Genomic DNA, 13,412 nt, shown 5'->3' with positions numbered 1-13,412 from the left:
GAGTTCTGGTGCTGTTAAATTATTTTCATTTTAGCTCAATCCAAAAAATAATGTTAACAATAAAAATTCAGCTCTTCAAACTGTATTGATTTGAAGGATTATTCTGGAGGATGGGAGAGTATTCTTGTTGTTTTTACGTTATTTGAATTGATCAATATCTGCCTACTTAACTTAAATATCCAGCTACAATGCTACTTTATTTTTCAGAACTTCAATAACTAAAACGCTTTCATTTTGTAAGTTATAGTCCTGAAACTGATAGCGCTATTTCAAACATGGTCATCTCTTGCTTAAATCAAGTCAAATACATGCCTTAAGGGCAAACCAGCATTTCTCATGTGCCCCTGAAATCTGAATAATTCCCATTTCAATGGGAACGTTGATCTGCCTTCATTTCAAAGATGTGTATGCCTGCACGTGACACAGTACAAGGCTATGACTTGGATTTTTTTGTAAACCCTCCCCCAAAGAGTTAACAATGAACCACACCTATTATCAGCCCAGCAATACGTGGGCAGATTTCCATTCCCAGGAGTCAGTACGAGAGACCTAGACCTGGACATACTGGAAAGACTCCAGTGGAAGGCCACCAAGATCATCAAGGGACTGGAGCACCTTTCCTGTGAGGGGAGGCTGAGAGAGCTGGGGATAAACCCCGCTGAGCCTCTCCTTCTCCAGGCTGAGCAGTCCCAGCTCTCTCAGAGCATACATACAGAAATAACTAAATGTAATGATTGTCTCTCATAACCCTGCTAACAGACTTCTAGCCATGGGCTCAAGAGGAAAACAGTTTTAATTGCACAAGTTCAGCCCAACCGTGAGATAAAATATTGTAAAACTTTTATAAAGCTTGAAATTATCAGGGACACTGCTGCTTGGTAACGAAAGCAGCTGTGGAAATCCCCCCATTTCCCCCTCCCCTTATTTAAGTTTTGAAATATGACCTCAGAAACCACAAACGAACTCAAGAACGTGGAAGATTTGAGCAAGGTTTCTGTCATGCCTGCACCAAGAGCCTCGCCCTCTGCCAGTAATAAGCCAGCCCAAACCGTCAGCGGACAACATCACTGCGTCAGGCTCACACAGCAGATCAAAACTACTCAGATCAGATGTGAGAAGCGTAGGAAAAATGATACAACTGGTCTAATCCCCTTCCCACTGCATTTCATAATGAATGGGGCATGCAACAGGCTGCCAGGCACCGTGCTGGCAGCTCACAAGCGTGGTGCTCTGCTGAAGGTGCTGCCTGGGTCCGGGCTTGTAATTCAGAGATATGAACCTTAGATTTTATGCTCACCTTCCTATTAAATGACAAGGGACACTTAACTCAGATTAATGCATGTTTGTACATTTTAATTGTAGATTAAGGTGTTTCGTGGTTACATAAGAAATATCAGAAGCGTATTAACTTATGTTAGTTTTAACAACAAAAAAAGCTACTGCAAATTTGCAATTATTCTGCAATTAGATGGAAATTACTTTCCATGCTAATTGCTCTGACAGGTGCCTAATAGCTTCTCTAAATAGGGGTTGAAATTTTACCCACGGGTATTCTCAGTTACTTTGCTTGACCACCTTTTACCTCTCCTTAAAGCAATGAAAATATTCAGCACCAACGAGAAGTTTCTGTCCTGCTGGGTCCTTCTCCCCCACGAACAGCTGTGCTCCTGCACAGCCCCCAGCCCTGCACCCCACTCCAGGGGAAGCCTTCCTGCCTCTGGTAGTGCTAGAAGCCTCCTAGAAGTCCCTAAAAGTTGTTCCAGGTTTGTTCCTGAAGAAACAATGGTGAAAAATTCAGCAGATTGATTTTTTTTTTTTTAAAGCAAAGAAGAGCCTTCACCACGGCTGGCACATGCTGCAGCCCTCCCTGCAATTGCACAAGCATAGCTAACACTTAATGAAACGTCCCACACATACCCCAGATACAAATGATCTCAGTCCAAGTACAGATAAACAAATAACAACCTATTCCTGCATGTTATTTATCTCCATTACTTCAAAGACTCTCCTTAATAGACAACCCCACAGTGAGAGGAAGGAATACTCTTGTATTTCTGAGGGGTCCTAGCCACTAATTTAAAAGACTATTGGAGCTAATTGGCTGTAGAAACGATGATAAATCTGACACCGGTGGGAAAAGTTGCCAACACGGCTGATGTGTGCATGAAATGTGATTTACCCCCTGACAGGTATTGCCATGGGTATATCTAGGCCAGGACAGAACAGTTCCCCACCCTTCCTGCCAGAGCCACGCACTGCCTGCTTTGGGGTCAGGGGCTTGGGCAGGCTTCAGGACAAACTGCAAGGCTGAGTCTTCAGACTACAGCAAAAGCACCTTTCCTGGCTGAAGGCAGAGTGCAATCAAATGGGACAAAATGTGTGGAGTTTCCATGCCATCAGAGAGAAAGAACAGAAAGAAGCTGTTGTAAACTTGCGACAAACGTTACAGGAGAGGCACCAGCTAGCTAAGGAACCAAAGCTTCTCACTGCTGCTCTTCAATGAAAACCTTCCAATATTTGTTAAATTATTTTTTCCTGAGGACTCCACCACTACGGCCCTCTTCAAATTGAAATTTCATTTATATACTGTAATATAACCCCCATATGTTTACCATAGCCTCATTGGGAAAATGCTTTCCCAACTTGTTTGCAAACACTATAATACTGAAAAACAAATGCCAACTCTTGCATTCAAATGAGAGCATTGCCTGTAAAATTGTGACCTTTGTTTTATATATAGACATTCACAGCTGTTAACCAAGATTATCTATACATCCCAAGGTGTATTTCATCTGAAATGCAAAGTTTTTCTTTATCGCACATATGGTTGGCTGGGAATGGGTTTGTTTCCCTGTAACTGAAAGCTATTTGCTTGACTTTCAGACATTTAAAGGTGATTTACAATCTCTGCATTCACATCATGGATAGATAAACAGAAAGACTGTAATGTGTGTGACCATTATCCTCAACACCTGTTTTATCCTAAAAATAATTCTATATAAAATAAACTATATCTTAATTATTAGGACTGGCCTAACTTTATTTTTCTGTGGTGTTTACCTTCAGTCTTTTGTATCTGGCTCTACAGATACATCAGTCGGTCGCTTCAGAAGACACAGTACAGTAAGTCCTCTGTATTACACATCACAATTTTTTAAAGGGAAGTCAGACATTGACCTCTATTCTCTTACAGCAAGTGTTGATTTTATGGATAATTTGACCAGTGAAATTCAACGCAGTGTGCATCGCCACTGCAATTAGGCAGGCGATAGTAGCTCGGTAGCATGCAGGCACTAATTTTAATGTAGCCATCTACCACAGGGAAGGTACACCACAGCTTTCAGCGTGTGTTGTGTGCTGAATGCTATGCCATCGAGACCTCATCCCCCGAGGGAACTTGCCCTGAGCAGCCCAGGCGAGGCAGGCTGTGCTTTGTCAGCTGCAGGCACTCAGTTGTGCTGATGCACCGCGCGCAGCCGTCTGGGAGCAGGGTGGGATAGCTCACAGACCCACACCTCTCTGACCCAGTTCCTTAAACAGGGCACTATTCAGCACGCCAGGTAGAAGAGAGCCATTGTTTCACTGCTGAACAGTCACTGTACAGCAAGAATACTTGTAAAAAAGAATTGACCTCAACTTATTAACTTCTGGGGGGTGTTGGGTCGAGGGGATGTGGAAGGTAATAGAAAAACATCCTTGAATCTGTGACCCTGCCTGACTTCCTTGAAGCACATCTTGTGTTTGAAGTAATTCAGACTTGCTTCAGCACTTGTGTAATTATACTATCTATCATTAATTATAGTGTTTTAAGAAAGCACTCAAGTGACATTTCGGATGACACAAAATGTTTTTCTTTCAGAACATACAGCGGGCAAAGAACATTACCAGTATTCCACTAATTTGTGCAACTAAGGTGTCTGAAAAGAAACCCATACCACATCCTTTATTTTAAACGTACCTGAAATAAACGACTTTGTCCATCTTGCATCTTTTGGTATTTGGACAACTGCCTTGCTTTGCTCTTCTGCCTGGATGTATTTTTACTAGCTTGGTCTTAACACCATGCAAATGTAACTGCACTACAGCTGTACAACTCAGTGCAATTGCACGAGTTCAGAACATTTTGTTTCCAATTTCCTCCTCTCAGCCTTGTTTATGCTTTGGGTATTAGTATTCAGAAGTTGAGCAGTCGTGCCAAGCTTACTCCAGGGACTTCTAATGGCTCTGAAGCCTGCTCTTTGTTCCTAACACATTAATAGATGAGCTCTGCAAAGCAGTCGTTTATAGCTTGTCTTCTCCTCAACATTAACTAAAGATGCAGCTCAAAACTTTGCTTCTAGCCCAGCTCTCCTATACACCGAAGTAGGTTATAGCTGTTTAAAAAGCAGCTAACATGAACACTCTCGAAAACGCTGTGCAGCCCAACCCCAGCTATTATCCCACCTCCCTGGTGGCTGTACAGATGACGCTACTTTCCACAGCGCTGCTACTGGAGCCTGCCTGGCAGAATTAAATGTGTGCCTAAGGGACTGCAGTGCACATGCCATAAGCTTGCGAAGAGAAAATGAAGAACAAGAGCCGTGGCTCTTGTGGTAGTGAAGTGATGGCAATGCAGCAGATGGGAGCTCTCACCACCCTGAGATGCTCGACACTGCTGGGCAGGGATGCTGCACGTCAGAGCTGGCTTCGCTCCTGCTAGGCAAGCTTGAAGAGTACTTTACTGCAATGACGAGCCTGTGTTAGGCAATAACTGAAGTCTCCTTTCTTAAAGCTCGTTGCAGTCTCGTTTGTTCAGATATTTTGTCTAGACTCCAACGTCCATGACTGCTAACTGTGTTTCTTACCGCCTTCTGTGGAATGCTCAAGTCCAGGGAAGTGTCCAGTTTCCAGATAATCAAGTCTCCCTCCTCTCTCTTTCCTTTCCCTCCTGCTTTACAGTGTGGTTAATTGCTAAAGCTACCTGTCGATTTCCCAGGTTGCAAATCAGCTTCAAAAGCTTCCAAAGACTTATTTTACTACTTCATCTATCATTTTGCTTTTGTATCAGCATTTCCACCTACATTCAAGGCTGGTTTTCTCATGTTCTCTTTTAAAGTTTCTTTCAAGAAGTGTAGCATTTCTATCATCATCTACTGAGCAGACAAATTGATGCAAACATCCTGTGATTCACTAAGCAGTGCTGGAAGATCAAGAGCACAAAAGTTATCAGAAGAAGGAGGGAGGAAAGGAGAGAGCTGTGTAATGTCGTGGTCCTAGATTGTGCCATTCTTCATGTGAGAAAGCAGCAGCTGGAAATTCAACCTCTTGTGCACACCAAACCATTCATTCAGTGTTTTGAAATGGAACAATATATGTCAAAAAAGGGAGAACCATAGAAATGAGATCTGCTTGAAATGTTCATTATTTTTGAAGAGTAATTTTGACATTTTTCCATATGCCTCCCATATACAATAGTGTGTTATTAATTAAAGCATACAGTATCTTAAAAGTAAGAAGCACCATATGCACACGTATTTCAATGCACACAAAAAGTATCTTCTATATGAGAAAAAGCTCTGAAAGCTCCCATTTCATTTAGGCTTTGAATCTGAGAAAACCAAGTGACTCTTCAGGCATCAACCAGCATTTTGCTTTTAGTCTCCCTTACATGTATTTTTATATACAAAAAAAAAATGAGATTTGTAGCTTAACTGAGAGAGGAACCTAGTAAAGAGAGATTATGGAATTTACTTAAAAAAAAAAAAACTCAACTTTCACTGGAACACAAACTGTCAAGCCAGTTTCCATGTCATTAAAAAAAAAATTGCACTACGTAAAATGTAATACTCTCATAACAGCACTCATGTTTTCTAAAAAATAATATTGATCAAGACCCACACGATGAATTCCTGCATGACAGCATGATATTCTGATATCATGCAAGGCAGAGAGCATCACTCCAACAATTCCTACAGTCCCAGCATAGAGGCCTACAAACTGAAGTGGTTTGTGTGTAAATATGGGCTACATATATCTATCAAATTATATGAAATAGACTATATTATATCATAAGAATTATGACTGATAACCAACTTGAAAATATGTCATCTATGACAGAGTATAAAAATATTGAAATGTACAGCAAATATTATCATTAAAAAGCATTGAAAGGTAACTACCTATTTCTGTGCTTACAAAGAAATAAAGGTGAGAAAGAAGACTTTGGAAGTAGGAAAATCAGTTGTAACTCAAAAATTTATAGAAAGGCAGAGCTTTAAATTAGGAAGATTGTGACATTGGTTAAGGATAATAATGTCTTCAGCTCTCAGTCAAGATGGAAACTCTAGGATGATCATAATCCGATTCACAAAAAGAAAATTTAAACTTTCCGTGTACATTTAACGGAAATCAGAATTACTCTGAAAAATAAATTCATGTCAGATGCAAATTAAACCAAAACATTAATGAGAAAATTAGAGGAGTTGAGGAACTTGCTGTGATGTATTCAAACTTCTCATGTTGGTTAAGAACAGTCTTGTAGGAGTCTCAAAGAGTAAATAACACAGTGAAGTATCATTACAGTAAAGCTAATTTAATGCTACAGTACAGTATATCCAGTCTGACTATTGGAAATCTCCTTTTGTACTTCCTAATAGTTACTTAACTGAAAACAAGCAAAAAGGTGTTACTATCACGTGTTCCAATAGCACCTAGAAACCTATGTCACTGCAGGAACTTTTACTCAAACGTGACAAAAAGTTTTTGTATTGAAGAAGGAAAGATTTTCTTTGATTCCACCACAACCATTAAAAATACAGTATTTTTGATTCTCCTGATAACTACATATTAAAGCACTCCTGATCTAGCAAAATTATCTTCTTAACAATACACAGAATTACTTACACCTGCCTTCAGTTATTCAGGCACAACCGATATTTTCAGGGAAGAGGTTCAGCGACAGAGGCCAAACCATTACGCAAGCACATAAATAGAATCTAGATTTCATTGAACGGGTGTCTAAAAGCAATTTCTGTTTAAGTACTGATAGACCTGAGGTTTTTCTAGAACAGTATCCTTCCTTCAAAAGTAGCCTTTAGCCAACATGCATCACAGTAAGAACAAGAAACACGTGCAGGGTTATGTTCCCTGGGTGACTTTCCCAATTTTGCAGAAACGTGCTTACCTCCTTCCTGAAGCTGATTGTACTTTTTGCACTGTACCATGGTTGCAGTTCCCCCAGGTTAAGTATGAACCACAGGAGAAAGTACAGCCCCCTATGGTTCAGCCTTCCTGTCTTGGCTGCTTTGCTGGGCACCTCTTTATCCTGCTGTTATGGAAGTGAGTGTCCTTTCTGTCGCCCCCACCCTTCTATCCTACCTCTTTGTCAAATTACACAGCTTTATGCACAAAATACCTGGTGTGTTCCATGCCAAACCAAGCATTAGCACAGCACATTATTCCTCCATACGCAACAGCAGGAGTAAGAGAAGTGTTTGTATTTTACAGAGCTAGCAAGCAATCCATTACCTGATTTTTTTCCTGTACAATTTGTCAAGTCTCTCAAATTAAGTTTTACATAAGGTTTTCAATTTTTGTACAGCAGACCAAACAGCTTGCCTGAAACATGGCTTTAATTAAAGTACTCCAGCATCTCATCTCTGCACATGCAGGGTTCTTTCAGCAAAATATATAGGAGGCACTGGCCACAAGATCTGAGATAACGGTGACCTGCTGAAGGAAAAGAGTTACACAACCGCCAGCAAGGAATAAAAAGAAACCTAAAGCCAAGATACAAACATCAAAACTGAAATCCTTCTTCTGGTGGGTTCATCTTTTAACCCCCAAATAAATGAAACATTCTATTACAAGCATGGCACTTTGCATACAGTAGCTGCCTTTCCAACTGCTGAAAGATAGAACAACTTGGACCATGACAGCAAATAAGGAGAGGATGATGCAGAATTGGCCCACTCCTGAGCAAGTCTCTGGACATCTGCTTCAGGCACAGAAAGCCCCAGATGTCAAAAAAAATAAAAAAATCCGATAATTTCAACAGATCAGACACAGACACATCAGTGATAAGACAGCTGTCAATACAATTGCTTGGATGCATTCTTTGCACAGGCTAGTTAAAAAGCACCTCAAACTATTAAAAATGATTAAGAAAAGCTCCATGGCAACCTTAGAGCAGATCTGAGTGCTGCACCAGTCTCCCACCAGACGGGACGTGCTTTGGAGGCATCTAGCTCAGGCTGGAAGAAGGCTCTTCAGCAGCCAATCTGCATTTAAAGCAGTTCACATGTGTGCAACTCATGCAGAAATTCAGGTGAAGCTATGTAATTAATTTCATCTGAGAAAGAGACAAAAGTATTTAATCGGAACCTCAGAATGTCATTTAGGTTTAAAACAAATACTCTAAATATCCAAACCTAAATTATCTGCAAGTCAAATGACATTTACCTCAGTTAAAAAGAAGAGTTCTTTCCCATTAAAAGTAAGAACACGACATGAGTTTTGGTGAGAGAAAGTCCTTTGGCAACTGAATGACAGGGCCAGAACAGAAAAACAGAGTGGCCAATTCTTCACCTTCCATCACTGAAAGCAGCAAAGGGTCTGCCCAGTCCTCAAGTCTTAAAAAACAACCATTTAAGAGATTTATCTGAGCAGTACACTATAATTCAAAGCTGGAGAGTGTTAAGGGAAAGGCTATGAAAACATATTGAGGGATTAGAAAGTAGGACCACAGAGAAAGATCTGCAGAGGTCAGTCTGTTTAGTTTATCAAAGAGAAGGTGAAAGGGGAACTTTGATCAAAGCTTAAGAACCCAAAAGGATAATGAAAATCTGCTATAGCAAGCACTTCAATCTGGAGATGACTATATATCAATTTCCAGGGGCTACAAGTGGAAAAGTGCCAGAATCACACAGGAAAAAAGAAGCTCTTGATCTAATGGTGTGGATAATTAATGACTGAAGAATATTACCGAAGGTTCTCACAGATGCTCTGTTGCTGGAAGTCTTTAACTCAGGACTGAGTGTTTCTCTACAAGGCATATCCCAGTTCAACGTGGGCTTTTGGACCTGACTTATGTCAGAGAAATCCCACAGCCTAGGTTGTGCTCTGCTCAAACTAGATGAACCCAGATGCAAAATGTGATGGATCCCAAAACAAGACAAAAAGATAACTTTGCATTAATATTTTCTTCATAGACTTAGTACAGAGAAACACTCCAGTTACACAGTATTTCAATTAAAAAGTTGTGGTTATCCATGCTGAGCACGCCAACTTCCTTGCCACTTCTACATGAGCCATATTCCTCCCTTCTGAATAGATCCAGCCTTGCTGATAGAAGCATCTGGTGAGAAATTCACGTGGCTCAGAAGCCATCTCTGCTGTTTCCAGAGGGTTGGGGACCAGATCTGGTCCAACCCAAACAACAAAGATAATTACCGTGTTCGGAGACACACAGGTTGCCAACGTATGTTCCTCTTCCAAGCAGAGGCGCTACCACCTGCTTCCTCACCTTCTCCACCCCCTAAAACCACCTCTGCTGCACAAACAGGCTCGGCTGGCTGAGATGTGATATGGTTTACTGAGCAACGCTCCCAGCGGTGGCTGCACAATTGGCCATCACCAGCTCCATTCAACTCAAATTGCATTGCACTTAATTGATTCATTAAGGTAATCACTACTGTCATATCGTGTGCTCATTACAAACAACAACAAATTATTCAGAATGTTTTCCCTTCTGAGCAACTGTATCAAATATATTAATCAAAAGTTGGTTGGCTGTTTCAGTCGCTCATTATCCACATGCCATTTATATAATAAAAAGCAAATGAACAAAACAACTTGCCATCAGTCAGCTATTTCATTTTTCCCTAATGAGCTCTAAAATTTGTAAATTAAACAAGCAGTGGTGCTCCTGATTTATATGAGAAGGGTTTTGACCAAAATATATATTTCATCTGTGGGCAAATCTCTTTTATATCCAACAGTTTGTCAATTTTAAAAAAAAACTGCCAAAGGCTATTATTGATGGCAGAAGGCAAAACTGGTATGGCAAAGCCAAAATTTTCACATTAGATGCAAGAGAAAAAAAACACGTTCATAACTCCTGCTGGCCATAACAAAACTAGGAGTGAAAAATGACCATACATGAACTCAATCTAAAATCAAAATGCACCCCTTGCCCAGAGAAGGGCTTCATGCACCACACCTTATCAGGTAGGTTTAAAAATTAGCCCATAAATGATTTATTTATTTATTTATTTGTGCTGTATCCTGAATCTGGTATCTTCTGTTGGCACATGGGATGATTAACATCTACAGACTACATAACAAAGCAGTGAAGCAGTGCCATAGCAGTTTAAATCAGAGCAGATGTGTGTAATTCCCATTATGTCTGCTCTGTGTTTCTGGCAGCTGATGTGCCACCATCCAGGTCTCCAATTGCGCGTCAGCCTTCTCGTTTAAAATCCACACAGGAGATTCAGCCAGATACCCACAGAAACGTCTTCACTGACAGTGATTCCCCGTATTCTGAAGATTAGCAAATTAAAAGAAACGTGTGAGTGACTATTCCCTCTAAAGAAGAAACATTAATTCTTCACGGAATTAAGTCGATGCATTATTTATTTCTTGCCACAGTACTGCTTGTGTTTTCTCAAAATGGGATTCAGGGCAGGGATGCTCCTAAAAGCCCATCAGGATACCATAATTTGCTGCAGGTGTTCACTGTTTTACACAGCTCGTTTTACACCACCTTTAGATTAGTCAGAACAAGTTACCTGCGGTGCTAAAGGTGCTGTGCTTCAGTTTTTCGGGAAGGACCAGAATGCAAATTTCCAATTATCTTTGGCCTTGCAGACGAGAGAACCAGCTGCGTTAACAAGCAAAGAACATTGTATCACCTTGGGTAGACCAGCATACGTGGCTCTCGGAGTTTCTGAGGCTCTCCTGGAGCCTCCTTTTACTCCCCGGGAGTAAAGGAGTAAATATCCAGCAGCCTCCTGCTGCCAGAGTGCCTGCCTGGCCTGGCAGAGGTGCTTGTGGCCCTGCCGACACCAAGTAAAATAGCGTTCTCTGCATCCCTGCCCATGCAGGGAGACCTGCACTTGTGTGCCTTAAATGATGTTATGTTTCCATTTTCCCAATTTTTGAGGCAATCTACAGAGCAGCAGAGTTTGAGTGAGGGAGAGAAGTGTCAAGAGGGTGAGCGTGAGAGTATTGCAATAAAGAGGGATGAAATGAAGGATAAAGGAGATGGCCTGGTGTGATAGATTGGCTGTCCTATCGCCGATGATAGTTTTTCTACAAATCATCAGAGCTCCTGCCTTGAAGACGGATTGTCCAATTCGTCTTCGTGGGAGCAGCACCGAGACTCGGTGGGAATGGGAGAGGCGGCCGGGAGCAGCCTCGCCTGCAGCAAGGAGCCGGGAGGTGACAGCTCTGCCCTGGCAGCACCCATGGTGTTTGCCAAACAGGGCCGGCAAATCATTATCTGCTGCTACCATATCTCTCACATCTAATAAGCCCATCATTTGGGGGAAATTAATTATAGCAAGAACCAGGGCAATGCCAACAGCTAATCACATTAGTAACACCGCTAACGCACAGCGGTGTTTCTTTTTATGCTGGCTTGGAGCAGCAGCCTATTTACACAGCGCTGAGAACAGACTGGCTTGTAACTCAGCTACTCCTATCTACGGCAATATTTCTTTGCCTTTTAAGACAATTTCTTGTTTTTCAGCGATATCTGTGAAGCAACAGATCTGAACTCTATTAACTCCACGCCTGACACGTTGTTTATAAAAGATTCTGAAGGCTCCATCCCTTCATATTGAGTGCTTCCTAGGAGAAATAAATACCCTCTATTTATTTATGAGCTGTAAGTCATATAATTATTATGAGGAAAAATAATCAAGCAATAAAGAATAATCTAACACTGTTTATATTGTTCTAAGCAAGAGAATAGCAAGTGCTCAAATCTTGTACCAAAGCTTTGTTTAAACATTCCTTTCCCTATATAACCAAAGACATCCTACCCTATGGCCAGGGTAGTACTGGACAATGCTACACAAAATACTAGGCATCACACCATGGAAATACATATATATTTATAAACACTTATGATTGTTTTTTTTCCTGTTGTTTTGTGGTGTTTTGTTTGTTTTACACAAATAGGGGAGTAAATAATAATCTTATAAATAAATATCTTTGTGTATGTAGAACATATTTAGGAGGAAGAGGCTGTTTGAACTCAGCAGCGTATCATCGTTCATCATAGCATGACACCATTGGAAATGTCTCAGTTATATTATATATTTTTTATTTTGTGTTTGACTAACTAAATCATTTAATACATATATAGGCTTGTACATGCACAGGACCATTAATATCACAGAGCTCAAAGGTGGATTTAGATCTATAACCTCTTCACAGAATCACAGAATGTTAAGGATTGGAAGGGACCTTGAAAGATCAACTAGTCTAATCCCCCTAGCTTTTTCAATACTAGTCAGCTGGAGAAGTATATAAAAACAGAGCAGGTACACACAGACGCTGACTTAGGAAACCCTCTGGTCTTCTATGTTTTGCAGCACAAGGATATTAAAAAAAAAAAAAAAAAAAAAAAAAATTTACCTTGGACAAGCAGTGATTTAATGAAGAAATGCATCTGATGTTATGACAGTTCTGTAGTGTCCTTTTCTTATGTAGGATTGCAAATTAAGTAGCGGGTTCAGAGTCTCCGTGGCCCTTTCTTGAAGAAGAATAAAAGAAAAAAATAAGAGTTTAATATGAGAATGAAGGAATTAGATTAACAAATTTTATTTTAGGTCAGGAAAAATAGTTGAAACTTTGACTTACATTATAGGGATAATTATACAATAAGGATAAAATAATGCATATGACTATCTCAGTCCATTCCTCTGCTCTTTGGCTTTGTTCTGGACTAACCTTAATCTAGTACTCACTTTGGCACAAACGCTGTCAGCAGCTCCACAGCTCACTCCAATTGTCTGGCCAAAATTTCTTGCATAGCCTGCAATTACCAACCTCGGGGTAAAGAAACCTGCTACAGAGTGACCCTTAAGCGTCCAGATTAAAACGTGGTTATACCAAGCCAAAGGCATACTATTTCCCTTTCATCCAGAAATACTCTTTAAGATTCAAAGTACTTTTTCCAATTCTAAAAGCTTTTGCTTCATCCATGTCCTGCCCCCTTTCAATTGCATCCTTACCAACATGCCTTGCACTGGGCAGGGGATGCTGTAGTCATGGAAATGTGCCAGTTTCAGCTTTAAAGTTCCTTAGTTTCTTCTGAATTCTAGTTATTAACATTTTTTGAGAACAAAATACGTTGTGTACAAAACCACAGAAGTTATCACCACCTTGTCCCCCAGCAACAACCATGTTTTCTAACACCTTTG

At 40.5% G+C, this 13,412-nt stretch overlaps 1 long non-coding RNA gene across 2 annotated transcripts; it reads right to left on the bottom strand.

Moving 5' to 3' along the window:
- Window positions 1–7,482: 7,482 nt before the first annotated feature.
- Window positions 7,483–9,662, bottom strand: LOC121073455. Of its 2 annotated transcripts, none has more exons than XR_005821727.1 (3): window positions 9,430–9,662; window positions 8,161–8,329; window positions 7,483–7,710 (listed from the first exon to the last, which is right to left on the bottom strand). It is a non-coding gene; the product is annotated as an uncharacterized LOC121073455 (long non-coding RNA). The 2 variants fall into 2 exon arrangements; XR_005821726.1 differs by having other exon boundaries at window positions 7,483–7,707.
- Window positions 9,663–13,412: the final 3,750 nt, after the last annotated feature.

The sequence above is a fragment of the Cygnus olor genome, chromosome 7 (assembly GCF_009769625.2).
Source record: "Cygnus olor isolate bCygOlo1 chromosome 7, bCygOlo1.pri.v2, whole genome shotgun sequence".
NCBI classification, from domain to species: Eukaryota; Metazoa; Chordata; class Aves; order Anseriformes; family Anatidae; genus Cygnus; species Cygnus olor.
The sequence above is the reverse complement of the archived record's forward strand: the minus strand, read 5'-3'. Positions and strand labels throughout refer to the sequence as shown.